We start from the raw sequence: 25,295 nt of genomic DNA, 5'->3' as shown, positions 1-25,295 counted from the left end.
GAAACACTGTTATTTTACATGTTTTCCCATAATTATTACAATCAAACTCCTTCAATTAAGTGACAGAACTCAAAGTTCAGCAGTGAAACACTGTTATTTTACATGTTTTCCCAGAATTATTACAATCAAACTCCTTCAATTAAGTGACAGAACTCAAAGTTCAGCAGTGAAACACTGTTATTTTACATGTTTTCCCATAATTATTACAATCAAACTCCTTCAATTAAGTGACAGAACTCAAAGTTCAGCAGTGAAACACTGTTATTCTACATGTTTTCCCATAATTATTACAATCAAACTCCTTCAATTAAGTGACAGAACTCAAAGTTCAGCAGTGAAACACTGTTATTTTACATGTTTTCCCATAATTATTACAATCAAACTCCTTCAATTAAGTGACAGAACTCAAAGTTCAGCAGTGAAACACTGTTATTTCACAGGTTTTTCCTCAATTATTACGATCAAACTCCTTCAATAAAGTGACAGAACTTAAAGTTCAGCAGTGAAACACTGTTATTTTACAGGTTTTCCCATAATTATTACAATCAAACTCCTTCAATTAAGTGACAGAACTTAAAGTTCAGCAGTGAAACACTGTTATTTCACAGGTTTTTCCTCAATTATTACAATCAAACTCCTTCAATAAAGTGACAGAACTCAAAGTTCAGCAGAGAAACACTTTTATTGTACAGATTGTTAGAAACAAAAAGCTTCAAGTGTTAACAAACGATCAGGATTGTAAAACTGCTTTATTTTGGAAGCAAGTGTGCTGTATAAAACAGATTCAAATGATTTAAAACTTTAGCTTGCAGTGTTTGTTCAAATATAATGTTTAAATACAGTATGTAAAGTTAAAAACCTATAGAAGTACAATCTAAACACTATTTATGGATCAATATGCATGGCAGCTGCCACCATTGGTGTGTGAATGTGTGTGAATAGGTGAATGAGAGGCCATACGCGCTTTGGATAAAAGCGCTATTGCTATATAAGTGCAGTCCATTGAACATAACATAATGGCCAAGTAGTAAATTAAACTTTATGTCCACAATTCTGAACTATCCCTTCAATGTCATCAGATGATTTCAACTTTTAAAAGCGGAGAAAGCAACATATTGTGCTGTTGAACCGAGGGGGTTGTGGTCAGGTCTACAGTTTTTTAGCTTTACCATTTCAGTTTTATATTGTTTTCCACAATATTCTCCCGACCCCTGGGGGCTCCATAATATATGTGAACATTATACTGTTTAATTCAGAATCCCAACTATACAGTGTATTACTAAGTAAAAATCAAAACATACCACACCACAAAAGGTCAATGAATCAGTGGCACAAGTGAAGAGCAGATAAGGAACAATCCTCCAGATTGGCAGTAATCAGCTGGATCCTTGGTGCATGGTGCATCTGGGAAAATGAAAAAAAAGGACACTATGATTCACTGGAAAGTCCGGGACTGTACATTAGGAGGGGGTGGGTGGTAGGAAAAAAGATATATACGGTGGGGAGGAGACTGTCTACAGATACACCTGTGTGATGTTGCTACGGAGTTAAGCTAATAAACGTATACTATACTCACAACCACAGCAGGGGACACAACTATTTTGTTACCCTGCCATGTGGCGGACAGACCTCGCAAATGTCACTCGCCCAATAGCCTCCAGCTGCAACCACTCGAGTCCCTGAGTGATGACTGCTTGGCGCCGCCTCGGTAGAAAAAATTCCCTTTTCATGATATTTGGCGCCTCTGATTGGCTCAATTTTGTTTCAATCTGTATGCATCTACAAATCATATTATACCAGGTAGTCAATTCCGTTAGACTGCGAATCAAATTGACGGATCTCCCCAATCAAATTGACGGAAATCCGTCTTGAGACGGAACACTTTAATGCCTGCATTCAACATCGATTATCTATTGTTCAGGATGTAGGAACGTTATACTTTTTCATTCATACAAAAATACCTTCTAGAATATAAGTATGTTTTATCATTTCCTGTAGTAATTCCTAGAACGTGAGTTATAGACCTAAATGCATCGATTGCCGTTTATTCCCTAGACACGCTATATTAAAAAATTCAACTGTATATGATCGTATACGTTATGCGTCATCATGCACGGAGGAAAGGGGGGCGGGGCGGCGTTTATAATTACGTGATCGTCAGTAAATGCTTTATGTAGTATGGGTGATATATTGATCAGATGGTTTGCAGTGAAATGAATAAATTGGGCTGAAAATAACCAGGGTTTAGCCCAGTCAGATTTAAGGCTTTAAGACTTTTTAATGCCAATCAGAATTAAATTTAATACCAATTTCACGATAACAAAATGGCAAAAATCATGGGTACTCTCAGTACTCATTCAAGGGTACTACGACTATGCCTGCACCTCATGGTACCAAAGCACCTCAAAGGCACTAAAAACAAGATTACAAACATCACAAAACAAACTGGTCAGACTACTGCTTAACCTCACTCCTAAAACCCACTTTACCCCTGCCCACATTCAAAACCGCTCTTAAAGAGCACCTACGGGAGACTGCAATTCGAAACTGGCCACCGTAAATGTCCACCCCCCCCCCCCCTCCTCCTAATGTACAGTCTCATCCCCATCATATATATATAATATTTTCTGTTAGGATCTCTGGGTAACAGTACTGTATATTATTTGCATATCGTATATGTCACAAATGTAACAGTACTACAGTATATACCTGTATGTCATGTATGTCCCTATGCCATAAATGTCATGATGTCATGTATGTTTTTACTGTATTTATTTCTGTATATGTTCGGACAGAGATACGGGATGGTTTGAAAGCTCGGCGTTGCTAATAAATATTTTTAATATTTTTTTATAAACTGCTCAAAGCGGCATTATTTCCGCCGTTGGGTGATCACAGCGCCTGCGCACCATCCCGTATCTCTGTCCGAAACCCTCGTGCAACTGTGAGCACATTTGTAATGTCTCTGTGATACTTGTATAACGAACGGTTCGGCCAGAACCAGTCCTTCAGGGTAAATCTAGGTTGGTTTCCCATTGAGGAGCAAGTGACTGTGGATTCACTCGGTGCAGCACAGTCACGAAAGGGGCTATGGACCCTGATGTAAACAAGACAAACGTCTTTCTCTGGTCTGCATCACCTTAACAATTGTGTGTATTGAACCGTACTGTATTGTACCCATTCTGCAATCTGTTAAATAAAGTTTTCATTCATTCATTCAGCCAGCCGCCGCGCTCACTGGGGCTATTGATAGCGTCAATTAATTGTTGTTGTTGTTGGTACTGCCGCTGCGGATGTGAACGGGGCCGGAGGGGCTTTGGGAGGATGGGAAAGTTATTATTATTATTATTATTATAATAGTAATTGGCTATCATACGTGCCTAGCTAGCGTTAGCTAAAAGAGCCCTCGCAGTGAAGTTATTATTATTATAGCTATCATACTGCAATATAAACTGAGTTTTATAGTGAAAAGAGCAGCTTTATTTTGGTCAAGATTGAAGGCTCTATATTGCAGGAAATTGCACATACAGGTGTTCATTAAATGTAAAAAAAATAAAATAAAAAAAAAGAATAAAAAAGAATCTTGCACCCCCACTTTCAACTATAACTAGGCGGCCATGGGTGTATATATGAATTTTGAATGCCATGGCGAAAAAATTCAATATTGATCTCAATAACGCTGTACAGCGAGATCCAATAGGGTCCAGCTGCAGACTCGGAGCCTCGGTCCAGATTGGAACTTCCGCCCTGCCACAGGACTATTACTCCTGTGACAGGGCAATGCGCTGATTGGCGGAAAGTACGGAAGTATCTCGAAGTACGTCTGACGTATCTCGAATTATGTCTGACGTTTCTCTACGTTAGCGAACATTAAACGTTGTATTCATAAAATAATATAAATTCAGCAGCATGGGGAGGGCCGGGGGGAGGGGAGGTACAGGTAGTAGAAGACATAGAGGTACAGGTCACATAATTATAGTACAGTGGAGAAGTAAAAATAGAATAAAAAGGCAGTGGAAACAATATACAATATTATTAACTCTAATAATAACACGCCTCGCAGGCTCATTATAATACGAGAGCCGTGGGTCTGCATTGTATAGAGCGGATCCCCCGGCCGTATTCAAGCGCTGGAGCGCTTTGCCATGGATAAAACTGTATTAATATAGTAGTAATAATAGTAGTTGGCTAGTTGCGCGCTTCTGGCCACCTCCCGCAGTGCGCGCATACACACATACTGTCTGTAGCCTATACAGTACGTGCAAAATTAGTTGTCAAGAGCCAATCGCACAGGTTGCCTCATCTCATCTGGCTCTGCAAATAGATCTAGAGTCTGAATATCATATATAGCCTGCTGATGATCTCTCTCAAATCCATTCTGAGAACGGAATGCAGTGCCTGCGACGCGGGTCTTGATTGATTGATTGATTGATTGATTGATTGAAAATTGTATTAACAGATCATGCTGGACCTACAAAAGGCCTTTGACACTGTCAATCACTCCATTCTTGATTGAACATTTTATTAACAGATTGCAGAATGGGTACAGTACAGTACAGCTCAATACACACAATTGTTAAGGGGATGCAGACCAGAGAAAGACTTTCGCCTTGGGGGGGGGGGGGGTCGGGTAGGAGGGGTGGGTGGGTGGGGGACACTGTGCAACTGTACAAGCAAAACTGTACATTGGAATATTGACAAAACCATACTTGGTCATTTACTGTACATTGGAGGGGGTTGGGTTACAACACAGGAGCAGAGTATAAACAACAGTACAGGAATGAGAAACAGTACTGTACTGTTTTGTAGGTCCAGCATGATCTGTTAATACAATTTTCAATCAATCAATCAATCAATCAATCAATCAATCAATCAAGACCCTCGTCGCGGGCACTGCATTCCGTTCTCAGAATGGATTTGAGACGAGAGAGAGAGAGAGAGAGAGAGAGAGAGATCATCAGAAGGCTATATATGATATTCAGACTCTAGATCTATTTGCAGAGCCAGATGAGATGAGGCAACCTGTGCGATTGGCTCTTGACAACTAATTTTGCACGTACTGTATAGGCTACAGACAGTATGTGTGTATGCGCGCACTGCGGGAGGTGGCCAGAAGCGCGCAACTAGCCAACTACTATTATTACTACTATATTAATACAGTTTGATCCATCGCAAAGCGCTCCAGCGCTTGAATACGGCCGGGGGATCCGCTCTATACAATGCAGACCCACGGCTCTCGTATTATAATGAGCCCGCGAGGCGTGTTATTATTAGAGTTAATAATATTGTATATTGTTTCCACTGCCTTTTTATTCTATTTTTACTTCTCCACTGTACTATAATTATGTGACCTGTACCTCTATGTCTTCTACTACCTGTACCTCCCCTCCCCCCGGCCCTCCCCATGCTGCTGAATTTATATTATTTTATGAATACAACGTTTAATGTTCGCTAACGTAGAGAAACGTCAGACGTAATTCGAGATACGTCAGACGTACTTCGAGATACTTCCGTACTTTCCGCCAATCAGCGCATTGCCCTGTCACAGGAGTAATAGTCCTGTGGCAGGGCGGAAGTTCCAATCTGGACCGAGGCTCCGAGCGGAAGTTCCAATCTGGACCGAGGCTCCGAGTCTGCAGCTCGACCCTACTTGCGAGATCTGGCGGTCAAAGCATGGCGGGCAATAACCCTTTACAGCGTGGATGTGTTAATAATGATTTGAAGATGTTTACACTTTTTTTTACAACCCTACTGTTCTCCCAAGAATTAAATAAAGGTTTGATGATGATGACATGTCCTAGAAGAGAGATATAGATAGAGTGGGTGTGTTTGTGTTTGTACATGGAAGTTATACTCACATCAGCTTAAGGGAGATGCCATCCATGTCAATTCAGCATAGGATGATTCAGATGGCCTTGTGGTCAGCAGGGTCCCCCTCTGGCTGCTGGCCTCTGGTAGAGGTGTAGATCACCAGTGTCATCCCTCTGAGAACACAATTAGACTTTAGACAGTGGCTTGCGAGCACGATGAGCCTCATTTCTTTATTTTGTGATTGCTCTATCTATCTGATCTTATTACAAAATACTTGCCTCCTAGATCACTAAATGCGGGGCTCCTATCCTATTGAACATATTTTACTTTGTGTGTTTATTTTAACAATAATTTGTGATGCCATCACACAAACTGGCATTTAAAGGGTCAAATTTCAAAAAGTCCTGCACCAGAATGCAGGAAATTAAGTTTTTGTAACAAAATAATTGTGTGTGTGTGTGTGTGTGTGTGTGTGTGTGTGCGTGTGTGTGAGAGAGAGAGAGAGAGAGAGAGAGAATGATGGACAATTGCTTGCTGTGTGAGAGAGAGAGAGAGAGAGAGAGAGAGAGAGAGAGAGAGAGAGAGAGAGAGAGAGAGAGAGAGATAGAGATTAAGTACATTTGCTGAAATACAGTTGTTCTTAATTTTCTCACTTGCTATGTGAGAATGTTAGTTATTATGTTCTCAATGCCCTTGCATTGTATGAGTTGTGTGGACGCGTTTGCTAGTTCTAGTGCTATCCCTTTGTACATTGTGGCTGTGTCTGACAAAAGTTAACAATAAATAATGGTATTAGGAATACATTTGCCTCCTGCGTGAACTGTGCATAGCTGAATAGACTGTATTTTAACACCGGTCATATGGTGGTACTTGGAGAGCCAGCTACATTCTCAGGTGGTACTTGGTGTAAAAAGTTTGAGAACCACTGATCTATCATGTATAAAATTCAACTCACAATTCTACATGGGCTTCAGGTGGTGGTCTGCGTCTTCAGGTGGTGACATACTTCCCGCAACTGGCGAAGAATCTCTGAAATATTGGATTGTTTGACAGTGACACACAACAGAATATTATTTTATGCCTGAATTTCCCCAAAATGGCTAATTGGACAGCACTTCTCCACCATCAGTGGCTATACGTGTCAGATAGGTGCAGATAGGAGAATCTGTCTGAATGACAAAGAAATCGCTTAACTCTCCCTCCCTCGGCCGCTATTGGCGCGACGGTGTAGCGGTCATTCCTATATGGCTATGACTATGAGCCCAGATGCAACGAGTAATTGTCTACTCAAAATCAACTAAGTGTCATGATTACGTCATTACAACCTGGGACTTGGATGGGAGAGCAGGAAAGATCCAATGTCTTCAGTCAAAAATCCGCCAATCAATGCAAAGGTAAACATACGTCTTTAGAGACGTTTTATATAAGAATAAACACCAGTGAACTTGTGTATAAAATTCAACTCACGCTACAGGCAGTCTCTGCCTGCGTGCAACTGCTGGTCTCTGGTGGTAATTCAGGAATGGCTTCAAGTTCCTCTGGCGAAGAATCTCTGAAATATTGAATACGACAATAAAAATGTTATGCCAGTGAGAGAGGGAGACGGAGATAGAGGGAGAGACAGACATAGCACTGCTGTGTCATCAAATGACAAAGGCTTTGGCAATGTAGGTGTTGTGTGAAGTGGAGGGGGTCGAGGTGAGAGAGACAGAAAGACAGAGATGAAAACACAGATAAAGGTGTGAAGTTTGAAGTGGGGTGAGAGAGACAGACAATATTGAATTGAAAGATAATACTTACTGAGCTGAATCAATGGCAGTGTGGTAATAGGGGCTGGAGTTATACATTGGCATTCCTAGAGAAAGAGCAACATAATTAACAAAATAAGGAAAAAATAAGCACCATCAAAGTAGTTATCAATGAGCACCATATAACCTACAGTAGCAAGTGTACCTAGCTCCATATACCTAGCGCATGTCTGGTGGTAAAAACAAAACATGATTTGAGAATGTGTTAGTTAACTCACCTTGATAGCGGCGATGATTGCCAGCGAATTCTAAAAAGAAGACGATCAAAATATTCAAAAAACCTTGTATGCAATTTATCAAGACTGTGTATATTATATATATATATGTTTAGAGTAGCAGGAGCTAGAAGTTCAAATATGTCAGTCTTTCAAAGCCCCATTTTTTATATATAACAAAAGGCAGAATGAACATCACTGCCGCCCTGCTGGATTAAATTCTGAATTGCAGGTAGGCCTGAATAAGTATTTACTGTGCAAAATAACCAAAACCAGATAAATAATATCTGTTTTTTTATGAAGCACAGATCATGTTAATTAAGTATTCTGAGTCTGAGCAGACAGAAAACCATCTTACCCTCAGCAAGGGATTACTTTGTGCTGAAGACCCACAATGCAACACAACAACTGCAAGCTAAAATGCCTCACATACAAAACGAAATAAAATAGAGCCATGGCTGTGTCCCAAGTTTAACACAATTGAACTATAATAAAGTATTTGTTAACACTAGTTACAACAATGCTTATGTAACTATTAAAAACGTACATTTTAATCACGAAACAAAATGGCAGAATAACGTTAGCTAGCATGATAGCTAGCTAACGTTAGTAGCTATAATAATATGCATCACTATTTGCTCAAACAAGCTCCAAACTATTTGCCACGGCACAGAGATAACATTTAGTCAAACGATAACAGCCCGGTGATGGTATCTGAACAGAATCATACTATTCCCATAAGAACTCACTTACCAGTTAAGTACCATCTAGCATGTTAGCTAATAATGCTAACAAGCTTCGTTCTAGCCTACTAGTTGCCACCACGGTAATAATTCACAAAGTAGCATGTAGTCAAACGATGACAGCAAGATTATGGTATGTGAATGGCATAATACATAATATTGTCAATGACTTACCAAGGAGTTTGGCTCAGACTATTTGTCAAGCAGTCAGTGAAGACACCATCCATCGCGCCAAAGTGTTTGAATACCTCAAGTCCCGTGAGATCTTCTAGGTCTCGCGAGTTGCTTAGGACTATACCCTCTCGAAGGGGAGGGGAGGGGGAGGAGGGGAGGGGGAATCTACTAAATTGATTCAACGACAGTTTTTCAAATGTTGAAATGGTATCTGTAATTAAATATTGAATCAACATAGCTTTTTCAACCTCAACCAAAAATAACCAATCTGACTGTACATTGGAGGTGGTTGGGTGGGTGGGGGGGTTGGGTAGGAGGGGTGGGTGGGGGACACTGTACAACTGTACATAAATATTACAGTGACAGTCCAGTTGAGTTAATGGATGGAGGGTGGGGGGGGCGTTGACTTGCAACGGATGGACTATAGTGCAGCAATGCAAGTTCAATTCACAGTTATTACTACAGACCGGTGGCACTCACCTCTGTGGTCATGAAATGTTTCGAGAGGCTGGTCAAGGACCACATTTGTGCCTCCCTCCCCAGTGATATGGACCCTATGCAATTTGCATACAGTTCAAACAGGTCCACTGACGACGCGGTCTCCCAGGTACTGCACAGCACCCTCTCTCACCTTGACCGTCAGAAGGGGGGCTATGTGAGACTGTTGTTCATACAGCTCAGCGTTCAACACCATAGTCCCCATCACCAGACTGGTGGACAAGCTGATCGAGCTGGGTCCGAGCTCCGCCCTGAGCGCCTGGGTACTGGACTTTCTGAGTGAAAGACCCCAGGCGGTCAGGGTGGGGGGTCAGACCTCCAACACCATCACCCAATTCAATTTCATCAATTTCATCTCTGTGCGTCAGAGTTAATTTTTTTACAGAGCGCTAGCTGCTCCCTACTTCCAGTCCTTGTGCTAAACTATAGGCTATAGTTGCTTGCTTCCAGCCCTTGTGCTAAGCTATAGCTAGCTGGTCCCTATACTGCTTCCAGCCCTTGTGCTAAGCTATATAGCTAGCTGCTCCCTACTGCTTCCAGCCCTTGTGCTAAGCTATAGGCTAGCTGGTCCCTATACTGCTTCCAGCCCTTGTGCTAAGCTATAGCTAGCTGCTCCCTACTGCTTCCAGCCCTTGTGCTAAGCTATAGGCTAGCTGGTCCCTATACTGCTTCCAGCCCTTGTGCTAAGCTATAGCTAGCTGGTCCCTATACTGCTTCCAGCCCTTGTGCTAAGCTATAGCTAGCTGCTCCCTACTGCTTCCAGCCCTTGTGCTAAGCTATATGCTAGCTGGTCCCTATACTGCTTCCAGCACACACACCCACACGCACACACTCACTCAAACAACAACACACTGCAGCACCCACTCTCCACACTTTAGATCACACAAACACACTTACACTTTATATTTATTGATAAAGGATTTGCACTACAACTCGTACACCTACTGTGAATTGTACCTAAACTGCACCTCGTCCATTTATGCCTTGCACTATATAGTATTGTATATTAGTACACTGCACAGTATTGTATATTGTATGGTAACTACGTCTACGAACATTGTACATATGTCTAAACTGAACACTGTGACCTCTTTTTTTACTTCTAATTTTTACTATGTTTTTATTTCATACTTACCTTGTCATGCACAGTCTCTGGAGCGCAACAGTAAGAAGCATTTTGTACAAAAGTATTCTGTACTTCTGTATGACAACTATTAAAGAAACTAAACTTGAAACTTGTGCTAAGCTATAGCTAGCTGCTCCCTACTGCTTCCAGCCCTTGTGCTAAGCAGGCTAGCTGGTCCCTATACTGCTTCCAGCCCTTGTGCTAAGCTATAGCTAGCTGCTCCCTACTGCTTCCAGCCCTTGTGCTAAGCTATAGCTAGCTGGTCCCTATACTGCTTCCAGCCCTTGTGCTAAGCTATAGCTAGCTGGTCCCTATACTGCTTCCAGCCCTTGTGCTAAGCTATAGCTAGCTGCTCCCTACTGCTTCCAGCCCTTATGCTAAGCTATAGGCTAGCTGGTCCCTATACTGCTTCCAGCCCTTGTGCTACGCTATAGCTAGCTGCTCCCTACTGCTTCCAGCCCTTATGCTAAGCTATATGCTAGCTGGTCCCTATACTGCTTCCAGCCCTTGTGCTAAGCTATAGCTAGCTGGTCCCTATACTGCTTCCAGCCCTTGTGCTAAGCTATAGCTAGCTGCTCCCTACTGCTTCCAGCCCTTATGCTAAGCTATATGCTAGCTGGTCCCTATACTGCTTCCAGCCCTTGTGCTAAGCTATAGCTAGCTGGTCCCTATACTGCTTCCAGCCCTTGTGCTAAGCTATAGCTAGCTGCTCCCTACTGCTTCCAGCCCTTATGCTAAGCTATATGCTAGCTGGTCCCTATACTGCTTCCAGCCCTTGTGCTAAGCTATAGCTAGCTGCTCCCTACTGCTTCCAGCCCTTGTGCTAAGCTATATATCTAGCTGCTCCCTGACACATGCCTCCTCTATTTGAACGACCACATCAAACAAGAGGTGGACGCGGGCAAATACTGCGGCATGGTCATGCTGGACCTACAAAAGGCCTTCGATACTGTCAATCACTCCATTCTGATTGACAAGCTAAAAGCAATTGATTTTGATAGCTTATCAGTGAGCTGGATGCAATCCTACCTGGAGGGGAGAGAACAGATGGTAGAGGTAAACGGTATACTCTATCCCCCCCCCTCACAGTGAGCTGTGGTGTTCCACAAGGAAGCATACTAGGACCGCTACTCTTCCTAATTTATGCAAATGACATGTCGTCAGCCTGTGACTGCAACTTGTTCCTGTTTGCGGATGACTCAGCCATGCTGGTCTCTGACAAGAACAAGTTGCAGGTTGAAAAAACCCTCAGCTCGGAACTATATAGGCAAAATCTGCATATGGCTCGCTGATAACAAACTATCATTACACATGGGCAAAACAGAGTCCATTCTCTTCGGTTCAAATAACAAACTCAGCAAGACCGACGGCTTCTCAGTTGCAGTGCATGGGTGACAATATTGTCACAAGGAAAGATGAAATTACCTACCTGGGTTCCATCCTAGAGGCAAATCTTTCCTGTGACAAAATGGCATCCAATGTAATAAAAAAAGTCAACCAACGAACTAGATTCTTGTACCGGATCTCCTCTCAAGAAACAAGAATACCCTGAAGACTCTGGCAGGAGCCCTCATTCAATATACTACGACTATGCGTGCACCTCATGGTACCAAAGCACCTCATAGGCGCTTAAATCTAAATTACAAACATCACAAAACAAACTGGTCAGACTACTACTTGACCTTACCCCCAGAACCCACCTCACCCCTGCCCACTTTGACAACCTAGGATGGCTTAGAGTAGACGACAGAGTACAGCAACTTGCAATGGGCCTGGTCTACAAGATACACTATACGACTAAGGTACCCATGTACATGTCAAAATACTTCCCAAAGGTCAGTGAATACCACAACCACTAGAGGAAGCTCAACAAATCATGTTAAACCCAGATTCGGCTCAAACAATGAACTAAACACGTTTCGCAATTATGCCACATCAATGTGGAACGCCCTACCCAAAGCTGTAAAGGAATGTGAATCACTACCCACTTTCAAAAACACCCTCAAAGAACACCTATACGGGATACTGCAATTCGAAACATGGCCCCTACAAATTTACATTTACATTTACATTTAGTCATTTAGCTGACGCTTTTATCCAAAGCGACTTACATGTTCTGTACGACAAGCCATCAGGAAGGGCACAAGCTGAGCAACAATGTTCATCAAAGTGTTGAGTGCTGGTTAGTTTATTAGGACAAGTGCATGACAGTACGGTTAGTTAGGGTTAGATTATTTTTTTTTAATTCAGATAATGGTTGAAGAAGTGCGTCTTTAGTCGACGGCGAAAGATTGGACGTGTTTCGGCTGTCCTAACTGGGGTGGGTATAGTTCATTCCACCATTGTGGGGCAAGGATTGAGAATAGGCGACTTCTCTTTGATGACCCTCCCGGAGCTTGGATAGGAGTAGGTCTGAGGCGGCCAGAAGATGCAGAGCGTAGGGGTCTTGAGGGTGTGTAGTTAGAAACCATTGATCGGAGGTAGGCGGGAGCGGTTCCCTTTGCCGCACGGTATGCTAGGTCGAGGGCCTTGAAGCGGATTCGTGCAGCAATGGGGAGCCAGTGCAGGTCCCTAAGAAGTGGGGTGACATGGGCCGACTTCGGTAGGTTTGAGATCAGGCGGGCCGCTGCGTTCTGAATGAGTTGAAACATTTCCTAACCCAGTTGTCCCCCCCCCCCCCCCCCCCCCCCCAACCCCCCCCCCCCCCCACCTCCAATGTACAGCCCCCCCCCCCCCCACCCCACCCAACCCCACCCCACCTACCCAACCTCCTCCAATGTATACAGTTTCGACATCAAATGTATATACACTCTTTTTCTGGACACTTTTTGTATCACAAACAGTACTGTATTTGCAAATCTGGTATGTCATAAATGTATAGATGTAGCAGTACTGTCTATCTGTAAGTCGTGTACATATGATGAATTGAAAATGGGGGAAGTCTTTCTCTGGTCTGCATCCCCTTAACAATTGTATGTATTGAGCTGTACTGCACTGTACCCATTCTGCAATCTGTTAATAAACTTTTAAATCAATCAATCAATCAATCAATCAATCAATCAATCAATCAATCAATCAATCAATCAATCAATCAATCAATCACATTATAATTACATTGTCATTTAGCTACCGGCAAAAGACACAGATACCTATGCAAGCTGTTCTGCGCATGGGAGGTTCTTATATAAATCGTCATTACACAAAAAAAAAACCTTTTTCCGCCCTGAAAGACAGGAACAGCAGCAAGACCCGACCCAGTAAGACATTTATATTAAGTCATTGTTTTCAAATAGTCATTATATAATAGAAATCTGCGACTGTCGTCTTGTCTTAAAATGTACATTTCCACGTATTTTACCGTAACAATATGCTAGCGTACATGTTTGTTCGTGCAAAGCAGCTAAAGCAATGAATGTGTTCATGCACACATGTAAGAATTAAGAATGGGAAATTCAGAAATAAAAAGTATACACTTGGTAGAATCAATATGAACAAAACTTTGCATTATATTCGAAAATCATTTAAGGTGTATTCGTGCACACGTGTCCCGCATGTCTTTGGAAAGACCAGATTACTTATTTGCCATGAAAGAGTTCTCTGCAGTATATGACAGCAGTCATAGAGTGTATATTTTCAGCAATACGTTTGTTTAGGTTAAGGTTAAAACTTAGGAGATTTTATCTTTTTTTAAATGTGATAATATTTCCACAGAGGTTGTTACAGCAGGATCTCACTGCCACCTATAGTATAGCGGCGCCTATGTACATGTATGTACCACGTGGATGGTTTGCAGGTTATTGTTACGAGACCGCCGCCATCTTATGACCGCCGCCATCTTATGAGTGAAAACAAACGAATTTCTACCATCAAATGGCATTTCACTATTTCGAAAGCCTTTCTAGGCGAGATATGCGTCAAATAAGCTTGCCCTGATTGACTTGTCCAAATTGGTTCAGTTATCTGCAATATTGGCTGAGATATATTAAACAGATTTGTTTGCGGTTTTTTGATAATCATGTCCTTAATTTGCATATAAATGATACATGGGACACTCTGACAACTTTCAAATCTAGAAACACTGGTTAGAAGTATATTTCCGGGGGGTGCATGATACCCCCCTCTATCCTAAAGATGATTAAAGCCCAACCTCCAGGTTAAACCCTACTGATCAATTATGGGTAGTTTACATCATTGGTATATAATTTCATTATTTATTTTTTTCCATTTGACACCGGAAATGCCACTCTGAAAGAGTTAAAAAGGTCCACGCACGAATAACATGCACGTGCGAATCAAAAAAGCTTATCAAACGCCGACGTCACTACAGCCAGGTGCATATTAATGAGCCGAATCTAAAAGCTAGCACGGCCGTGACGTCACTTCAGGAAATGCCTTGCTCGTCCGGGTCATAGTACTAGTTCAATGGTGGCCCACTAGGTGCATCACAGTTAGCCTATATAGTATATAGCTCCGCCGTCCCTGCTGCCTACAGTCAGGACCACTACACTGACGTTAGCCTATGGTTCTCTCCTCTTTGTGTGCCCCCGTCCTCGCGGGTGTCCTGCGGAGGAGCTTGTGGACGCGACAACAGCGGCGGCCGTTGTTAGCTCATAGCTATCGTGAACCACTAGCCTTTACGGGCTCGAGCACCCTACAGCATAGACATCTATATTCTATTATAGATATCTATGCCCTACAGGCTGCCACCATTGTCGCCGTTGTCGCGTCCATGGCCCCCCGGCAGGGTACCCGTGGGGACGGGGTGTACAGAGAGGAGAGAACCATTTTGGGTCGGCCGTTCATGCCGGCCAGCGAGCCGGATGTCGGGATATTTTGTTAGCACAATAGCTACCAAGCTAAGCTATGTTAGCTAAGTTAGCTAAGTTATAAACACAATATGTGTACAACGACACAATGATTTACATTATTACAAATATGGTAACGTGGTTGTGGCTTTAGAGATGGGTGGCTATAATCACGGAGCAATAGTGTTAGGTGAAACAGATACATTTTCATTCGGCTAGTAGTAGCAAGCATATATCAGTGCCATGCCACTAGCTGTGTGTGACTCTCAGCGCCCCCTGGTGCCCTGCACCTGTTGTGACGATCATTTCGATTACATATGAACCATTGATTAAAATATGCACGTGCAGTGATTGTGTTGGGCAGACAAAATGTTTGATAAAAACGCTAAAACTGGGTCAATTTCAATACTTTTTTTCCCCATTCTTCATGAAAGTCACTGTTGGCCTAGTCCACATTGTTTATTGAACAAAAATACAACAGAAGGTTTTGTAGATACAGTACTGAATTCTGCCATCCGGACGCATGCAATTTGAAATATGATTATAGAATATAAAATATCAGGCCTAAAATGGTTATGCGGTTAAAATGCGATTAATTAGATTAATTTTTTTAATTGCCTGACGGCACTAGAAATAACCTTTTTTGAAGTTTATTTGTGCTTCACTTCCACTTATTTTGTCTCAACAGTTTGGATTGCAGTTCCGCTTCATCAGTTGCAACATTTAGCCTATCTGCAGATTTAGGACAGGTTATATACACATGCACACACAGAACTTCCTGGAATTGTTAGATGTAACATGAGATTTGAGGGAATACTTAACTTCTGAAAAATGCCTGGTCATACATGTAAATGTAGGTCCTGTGGCCTGTCATTCAAATCGCTTAAACGTTATGTTGACCATCAGTTACTTCATAGACATGAAGCAAACAAGCAATTCCCTTGTGGTGTGGCTGACTGCAAACATCAGTTTCTGAAGTATACTGCTTTGAAAAAACATATGTACCGTGACCACAGGACCATCTCTGCTTCACAAAGAAATTATATAGGATGTTCATTCAAATGCGAGGCCGCAAGTTGTCAGGAGCAATATACTAATCTCAGGGATGTCATTGCACATCTGAAATTGCATATATTGAAAAAAGAGACAGTAAAATGTCCATTTGCAAATTGTGACAAAACCTATAAAGTAAAATCATCATTCACTAGCCATATCGCACGGTTGCATATTAATCAAACAGAGTTGTTTGTAACCCCTGGCCCTACACAATCGCAGTCTACTCAGGATTCCGCTGAGGTGCAAAGGGATTTAGATGAAAGTCATGTAGCAAGTTCATCTGACGACATGCCAGATGACACTGAAATGAGAGCCCTGTATCAAAAAAATCTATGCCTTTTTTACATGCGTCTGCAGGCTAAATGCCTCATTCCATCATCAACAATACAGATTATTGTTGAAGAAATTGACAGTTTGAATGATGCGTGTCATCGGTACACTAAGAAGGAATTCAAAAAGTTAATGGGAGCTAAAACAAACTTGTCTGAGACTGATATTGACAGTGTTTTGAGTATTTTGGGAGAAGCAGATTTGCATTCGCTGTGCAGCTCTCACCTTTCCACTGGGCACAGAAGAAAGATGTTCTTCCAAAAGAACTTTTCATATGTGCACCCACAGGCTATTTATCTTGGCACAGACGAGAATAGAAGGGAGTGCTATGCACAATATATCCCACTTCAGGATACTTTACGATCCATGTTAAAAGACCCAGTTGTGTGGCAACAGTGTGTGAAGCCACAAAATAATGCTGCTTCTACTAATGTGTTCACTGATATTTGCGATGGATCTGTTTTCAAGTCCAACGACTTATTCATGGAGCCAGGTATAAGCTTAAAGCTTATCTTGTACCAGGATGCATTTGAGGTAGTGAACCCTCTTGGATCATCAAAGAAGAAGCACAAAATTGTAGGAGTTTACTTTACACTTGCCAACTTCGAGGCCATCTATCGTTCTAGTGTTGACAACTTGCAGCTTTTGCTTCTGTGTCCTGAGAGGTACTTTAAGTACTTTGCACATGAAAAGTTGTTTGCACGGATGCTGTCAGATATTAGAGAACTTGAGAGGCATGGACTGGTCACTTCATCTGGCCAGGTGGTGCGGGCAACAGTCGTATGTATTCTGGGGGACAATTTAGGCTCTCACTCGATCGGTGGCTTTACTGAGAATTTCAGTACTGCAAGTCACTGCTGCAGGTATTGCTTAGTCCCTACAAATAAAATGGACAACCCGACAGACCGGTTTCCGGTAAGAACAGTTGAGACCTACAAGGAAGCACTGCGACAACTACAGGACTCTGAGGCAACACATGTAAAGGGACTCAAGTTTGACTCTGTTTTCAACTCTCTTAAGTATTTCCATGTATGCCAGCCAGGGCTCCCACCATGCATAGGCCATGACTTGTTTGAAGGCGTAGTAGCCTATGACCTTACCCTTTACTTGAGGTATTTTGTAAAGGTGAAGAAATGGTTCACATACACACAGCTGAACCGACGAATCGCACAGTTCAAATATGTGGGTTCTGATGCTGGTTCTGCTCCTTGTGAAGTAAGTATAAGTGGTATGAAGATTGGTGGTCAGGCGGCTGAGAATTGGTGTCTTTTGAGACTTCTACCAGTGATTATTGGGGATAAGATGTCGGATACTAAGGATCCAGTGTGGCAGTTACTGATCTTGCTGAAAGAGCTTTGTGAGTTGGTCTGTGCCCCCAAGATATCTGTACCTCAAATCTGTTTCCTCAATGTTCAGATTCAAGATTATCTTGAAACAAGGAAACAACTATTTCCCACAGAGAAACTCAAACCAAAACATCACTACCTCGTCCACTATCCCTCTTTGATCGTGAAACTTGGTCCGCTCATACGGTTGTGGACAATGAGGTTTGAGAGCAAACACTCATACTTCAAAAGATGCATAAGGAGGACACAGAACTTCAAAAATGTGTGTAAGACACTTGCAAACAATCATCAGCTGCTTCAGTCATATCTGAACTCCAGCTCTTTCTTTCCTGCAACTTTGCAAGTAAAAAACATGTTTCCTTACCACACTGACTTGTACAGTGACCAAGTGCGTGATGCGGTTAAAGCAAGCTCGCTCCCACATCCTGAGTTGGTGTCCACAGAAGTGCAGTGGAAGGGTACCCTGTATAGGAAAGGCTATTTTCTATGCATTAAGAATGAAGAGTCAGTGGAATTTGGACAAATTGAGCTCATTCTGATGAAGGAAAACAAGTGTGTGTACTTCCTGGTGATACCACACTCGTCATCCTATCTGGCAGAGTATGGCCTCTATAACCTTGGAGAAGCAGCTAGACAAATGGTTTGCATCAATGCTGAACAGTGTTTGGACTTTTATCCACTAGCTGCATATAGTCTATGTGGAATGAGAGTCCTGTCCCTTAAACACAGTGTTCTGGATCAGTAGCTTACTGAATTCGCTACTGACGATATATGGGGTGGCTGATTAGTTGGGGAGGGGATGGGAATCTCAGTTATATTTGATCTTGATTCTTGGGAGTAATGATTCGATTCATAATTGATTGGGTACATACATTCTAAATTCTAAATTGCTGCACGAGGCATATATAACATGTAGTATAGGCATCCAAATCATTCTCATACACACACACACACACACACACACACACACACACACTGAGGACAGACTCAGGCAAAGTGGCAGGATAGGTGTCAGCAGTTTGGCGTTCAGTGTCTTCACACACTTCCACACACTGCAAGGAGGAGCTGGCATCAAACAGCTGTGCCCCTCAGCCAATGCCACCCCAGGTGAGCCAATAAAAACAGCCGTATTTATTTAGCATTGAACTACCATCCTAAACAGCTTTCATTACTGTTTTTTTTTTTCTACTTTTTCTGCCCTTTCTGTGATTTTTCTCCCCATCCCAATTTACCTCTTGTGCCAATTCTCCCTCCCCTGTCCTGATTGTTGCTTGCATATGCCCCCCACTGGTCGGTTGTAGGGAGGATCGAAGCCTTGCATCACATGTCCCCTCTGATACATGTGGAGGCAGCCTGTCGCATCTTTTCACCTGCTAGCTTTTAGCTAAATCTGGGCTCAAGCTGTGTTTATCTTTCTTTGTAGTCATGGGTGACCTGGCCAGTTACATAAATGCCGTGCTTCCAGGCTCTGGACTACAACCTTTACTACTGGATTTACTTGACGGCCTCGGAGTGACTAGTGTGGACGATCTACAGTTTTTGCAACCGCATGAACTTGAAGGTGTACTGAAGCCGGTGGAATCCAGAAAGTTACTTGCTCATGCCAAGCGTAAGTGAAACATTGACTGTCACTCTATTTGAGCATGTCTTCATTTTTATATAGTAGAGTGTATGTCAAACTGACTTTTGTTTAACAAAATGGGATTAATAAAGTATCTATCTTTAGGTTACAACCGCAGAGAATCGGAAGAAGATTCCAGTAGCCCGTCTACAGCCTTTCCTGCCAGTTCAGGCATTTTTTCTTCTAGCAGCAGTAAGTAAAACCATTGTGCACACTTTCCTTTCAAATGACAATACTTGAGAGGTCTGTTACGACCAGAAAGGAGATTGCACTGTGCTCATTACATAATTAGCTGCTGCCTTAATGAGGTACACATGGAATGAGTTCAAGTATTAGGGTTCTAATGGGTTCTCCTATTAAGGGGGGGGGGGGGGGGGAGGCTCCCAGATATACACAGTACATTTCACAGAGTAAATTTTACTCAAACTGAGTAAATTGTACTCAAACTGAGTACATTTTACTCAAACTGGTTTGGGTAAAATCTTACTCAGTTTGAGTCAAATGTACTCAGTTTGAGTAGAATTTACTCTGTGAAATGTACTGTGTACTTTTTTTTTGTTATAACCTCTGCATTTGTCATGTCTCGATGGTAATCAATAAATTATGATGTCAAATCAAAATCCATAATGGATAAGGGGTCAGGGGAAGATTTACCTCCACCCAATCAAAACTCAAACCAGCAGGTTTAATTGGACGGCCTAGTTGTGCGTCAGAAGCCGAACCAGAATGCACCTATCATCATAATCTATTGATTACCATCGAGACATTATGACAAATGCAGAGATTATAATAAAAAGTACATAGAAATCTGGGAGCCTACCCCCCTTAAATACACTGATTTAAGCTTCAAATGTGAGTTTCATATTGTGTGCTCAATTTGTTGCCGTCTTCACTGTTAACATCCAACCATGGTCGCACTGAGTAGTGTACTTGCAGAGGTGGTGGTCCAAACAATATGATAATACTCCTCTGTGCCTGTTTTGAAAATAACGTTATCATTCACTACCATTTTGGACCCCTCTACAGACTTTCCCAACAACACTCCAGACAGAAATGCGGATGCGCTGTTTGACTCCTGCTCGCCTACAAGCTCCTTGTCACCTCCGTTCACGCCAAGACTATGCCCCATCACAAATAAACGTGCGTACATTTACCATGTATACTGTTGGGGATGTTGAATTCAATTGGTAAATGGTCGGCCCAAAACTGTTCTTACTGACTATGTAAATGTGTTTAAAAAAAAATAAACACCTGTCATACAGAATGGCACTATTCTAAAATGGTTCAATGTATGTTAAAAAACAACACATGAATTGAAAGCAGACATTCTGAACTTTTACCTCATAGTTCATTGTTTCATTTAAAATATAAATGATATTGTCTCAGAGGCAAAACAACCAATCTCTCATATCTGTGCTAATTATGGCTTACTGTATTCCAGGTCTGCCGATGTCCTCATTGTCCTCCACCAATGAGTGCTCCATCAGCCGTGAGAAGGGAACAGCAGCACTGGACAATAACTGGCACTTCAGTTTCAAGATACAGTGGAACATCATGCCGTCGAATATACAAAAAATATTGGAGAATGAAGAGCGGCCAACGGCGAGGGATAGAAGAGAAATAGTCAGGTTGATTTCCGCAGAAATCCTGGTTGTCTGCAAACATCCTCAAAAGAAACATTTGAATGAAATTGCCCGCAAGATGGTACAAGAGTATCCTAAGTCATTCAAGGATGTGATTGAGGATCAAGTCATAGGTAGTGGCTACGATGCTCTAGCAAAACAACTACAATGCAGAGTGGACAACCACAAAAGGATAGGTCCACCAACGATGACTCCCAGCAGTGTTGACAAGGGAAAGACACGAAGGAAAATGTCTTATGGATGTGTGAACCCAGAACCTCAACTGCGTGCTGCAAATGACGAATCACAGAGGAAGATGAAAGAGGACCTACATAAAATGTTTGAGGAAAATGAGAAAGATGAGAAGAAAATAGAAGCATTGATGACTAACACGTTTGCCTCCCAGAGAAGAGATGTCCTAGATGAGAAAGACACACGGACTTTGAAAAAAGAATGGCCCTATCTTTTCAACACAACTGGCTTGAAGGCTCATTTCAATGAACTGACTGGGGTCCAGATAAATGAAGAATTCCAAGAGGCCATGAATGTAAAATACAAAAGAGTCCTGGGATTTTTCAAGTGTCTGCGCCCAGAAAGAGATAGTGTTGCAGGAAAACTCCAACCTCAAATCCAGGCTGCGGGTTGTGATGACTCCGTTGGGACTGTGTTACTGCTTTTAGCTCACTTCAAAGAAGACCAAAACAAGATGCTCATAAATGTTGACGATACCGATCTTGCAGCAGATGTGAACTCTCAGGATCTTCCCACAACCCCATGCATATTGCTGTGTGGTAAGTTAAGTAAAGGATAATGTATAGCTATACTCTGTCATTGTCGCAAAATAATTGACAGACACTGCGTTCTGGAACACCGAGGCACAGCCGAGGTGTTCTAAACCCAGTGAAGGTCAATTATTTTGCGACATTGACAGAGTATAGCTATACATTATCCCGCTTATTACATGGCTAACTTACTAACAATATACCTAATTCATTTTACACCATCGACAAGATGAGATCAAATGCAGACTCAGTTGTTCTGTGGCTCCTCTGTCATCGCCGGCACCCGGCAGGTGTGTGGACTTGATTGCACTGATGTAGTGCAGTTGTGCATAATGGTAATGCTTAGCTTTCGTGACTGCGATCAAAATGCTTGATTGTGATTGGTCAATAGCGCTCTGTTGCCCCTGACAGCGGTCATTATTGCGCGTTGCCCATGACAGCGGTGAATTATCGAAAAATAAATGTTTTTTTTTATCTACTTTTTCTCCCCATTTTTCTATTTTTCTCCCGTCCCCAATTTCGTATTGTCCAATTACCCTACCCTTCCCCCTACCCTCCCCTGTCTCGAACGCTGTTAGGCCATGCCTCCCACAAGCCGGCTGCAATGTGGACGAAGCCTTGCATCACGTGTCCCCTCCGGTACTCAAGGAGGCAGCCGTCGCATATTTTCACCTGCACAGCGTGATCTCTCAGCGGCGAGGGTCTGCGTGGGAGAGACACGCCGCCCTCGTTGCTTCCTGATTCTACTGCGCAGGCGCACCAACCGACCTGTAGGAGTCGCTGTCCACAATGTCCAATCCCCACCCACCAGCTTCCCACCCCCTAATACTGCCAATTGTATTAGTATGAACAACCAGCCAAGCTGGTAGCAACGCCGAGAGCTGGGCTCGAACCCAGCATCTCCTGCATTGGTGGCGAACGCCTTGCCCACTGCGCCACCTAGCCGCCCGCATTTTGGCTAATGTTAAAACTTGTCAGCTCAGTGTTGTCTATTTTTCTGTGTGTGTGTGTGTGTGTGTGTGTGCGCGTGTGTCTGTCATACCTTCACAGGACAAAGCCCACTGACTGCATCTGTCTTCATGGTAGCAGTGGACCAGGTGGTGGTCAATGATGGAGTCTCAACGTTCACTGAAGCAGTCAATGCCATGTTCATGATCTATTATGCCCTCAACATCGACTATCCTGTAGAGCTGGGTGCAACAATGGAGTTTCTTCAAAGGTAATTGTATATTTTTTTCATCTTTTTATTCATTTACCAGCATAATGAACTTTTTTTTTTTTTTTTTTTTTTTTTATCTTTTTCCCCCTCCATTTTCCTCCGATTTTCTCCCATCCCAATGTTAGTCGTATGCCAATTCCCAGTCCCTTCCTGGTCGCTGCGCACTTACCCCCCACAGTCAGATCATCTGGGAGAGTGGAGGCTACCACGTGCTTCCTCCGACACACGTCCAGCCAATCACCGCTTCTTTTCACCTGGCAGCGCGGATTCTCATCGAGAGGGCGTAGCGTGTGGGAGGATCACACTATCCCCCTCAAGTCCTATCCGCGCTTAGCAGGCGCCCCGACCGAACTGTAGGAGTCGCTGTTTACAACGACCCGGACCCACCCCGCCAGCTTCTCCCACCCTCTAATACAGCCAATTGTATTAGTGCAGACGGCCAGCCAAGCTGGTGACAACCCCGGAGCTGTGAGCTGGATTCGAGCTGGATTCGAACAGGCGAATCCAGCTCACAGCTCCGGGGTTGGTGACGAACGCAATCTCCGCTCGGCCACCTAACCGCAGCATAATGAACTTTTAATCATAAAGTCCTTGTAGCAGTTTGAGAGTGAATCAATGCAGTGCAGAAGGCAGGGCATGAGTGACAGAGCCCATTCTTTCAAACATTCATTGAGAGCAGCACACACATAGGCTATAGCAGTATCACGGTATGCAGCCAAGGCCCACCAATGTGAGAATGAACGGAATTGTGTAAATGTACACCATTTGATAACGATGTCAATCCTTTTATGTACCACTCCTCTACAGATGCATGTTCAAGATAAATCCGGACAAGGGCTCAAAAGTCCACAAACAAGGCAATAAGAAGTGTCTCGCAGTCAATCCCAAGGTCCTGTCACTCATATCGAAGATATCAGAGCACGACTGGCTGGAATGACTGGTGAGTTTGCTGTTAATTCATTTGATTACTTGTGATTTATTTCATGTCCCTTTTTTCAAAACTATTTGGCAGGTGATCGGATCAACCTCTATTCAGGTAAATCTAATTCTTTCCACCACAAGGTCGGGAGTAAAGCGAATACAGTTTCCACAGGAAAGAAAACCTTCAGTGCTGTTCTTTGCTCTTCCAATTAAGAAACTCATTTCATTTCAGATATAACTAATGTTAATAGCAGCATCTACGCTAACCTCCGCCATTGGTGTTTTGAAATGAACAGTTGCTTCTCACTGTTGTCACACCTAAACCACCTCTTCTCGTAGATTACAAACTTCTCTCTATGGAGATTTGCCAGAATGATGTGGGCAGTGAAACGTGAGCTCACAAGATCAGAATGGTCTCATGTCCAAATTCTGAAGATTTGGACATCAATCTGATGCAATTTCTTCTTTATTTCTCCATGAGGTTGATTGAAATAGTATTTCTGTTTGTGTGTATTACAGAGAATCCAGAGCCATCAGGACTAAAATGAAGCGAAACAAGATACAGCAGCACTGGAAGAAAGAGGATGAATAACATTCTTGTTTTCAGTTCAGTTAATTTTTATATTGGACACATGACAATGGTCATAAATCGCAAGTTTTACCAGCTGCTGTTGCAGCATTGTCCGAAAAGGGCTAGGGAGAAGCACTATATAGCTTGCCGGGCCTACGCCTGAAGACTCCCATTTTTTATACACATATATACCTGCACATATTCATACATGATACATATTCATACATGATGTTTATAGCATTGTTCTGTATATACTGTATACATACACATATACACACACGCATATATATTTATCCCATAAATACTGTATCATATTATAAATAATAAGCTGTACACCAACTGGGGTGCTCTTTGCCATGGATATGTATGTGTGTGTATGTATATATATATATATATATATATATATATATATATATATATATATATATATATATATATATATATATATATATATATATATATATATATATATATATATATATATATATATATATATATATATATATATATATATATATATATATATATATATATCCATACACACATGGCAAAGAGCACCCCATAGTTGGTATACACAGCTTATTTACAATATGATTAATAAATTAGTGTTGGCATGTATATAAAGTGATATACAGTACATATACACA

At 42.3% G+C, this 25,295-nt stretch overlaps 1 long non-coding RNA gene across 1 annotated transcript; it reads right to left on the bottom strand.

Moving 5' to 3' along the window:
* Positions 1-1,282: 1,282 nt before the first annotated feature.
* LOC311248490 lies at positions 1,283-8,857 on the bottom strand. The gene is made up of 7 exons (XR_014620955.1): positions 8,752-8,857; positions 7,838-7,867; positions 7,612-7,666; positions 7,279-7,363; positions 6,767-6,840; positions 5,859-5,984; positions 1,283-1,404 (listed from the first exon to the last, which is right to left on the bottom strand). It is a non-coding gene; the product is annotated as an uncharacterized lncRNA (long non-coding RNA).
* Positions 8,858-25,295: the final 16,438 nt, after the last annotated feature.

This window comes from Notolepis coatsorum, assembly GCF_963971535.1.
Source record: "Notolepis coatsorum genome assembly, contig: SCAFFOLD_713, whole genome shotgun sequence".
In the NCBI taxonomy this organism is placed as follows: domain Eukaryota; kingdom Metazoa; phylum Chordata; class Actinopteri; order Aulopiformes; family Paralepididae; genus Notolepis; species Notolepis coatsorum.
Note: the sequence above shows the minus strand (reverse complement) of the source record. Positions and strands in the feature narration are given on the sequence as shown.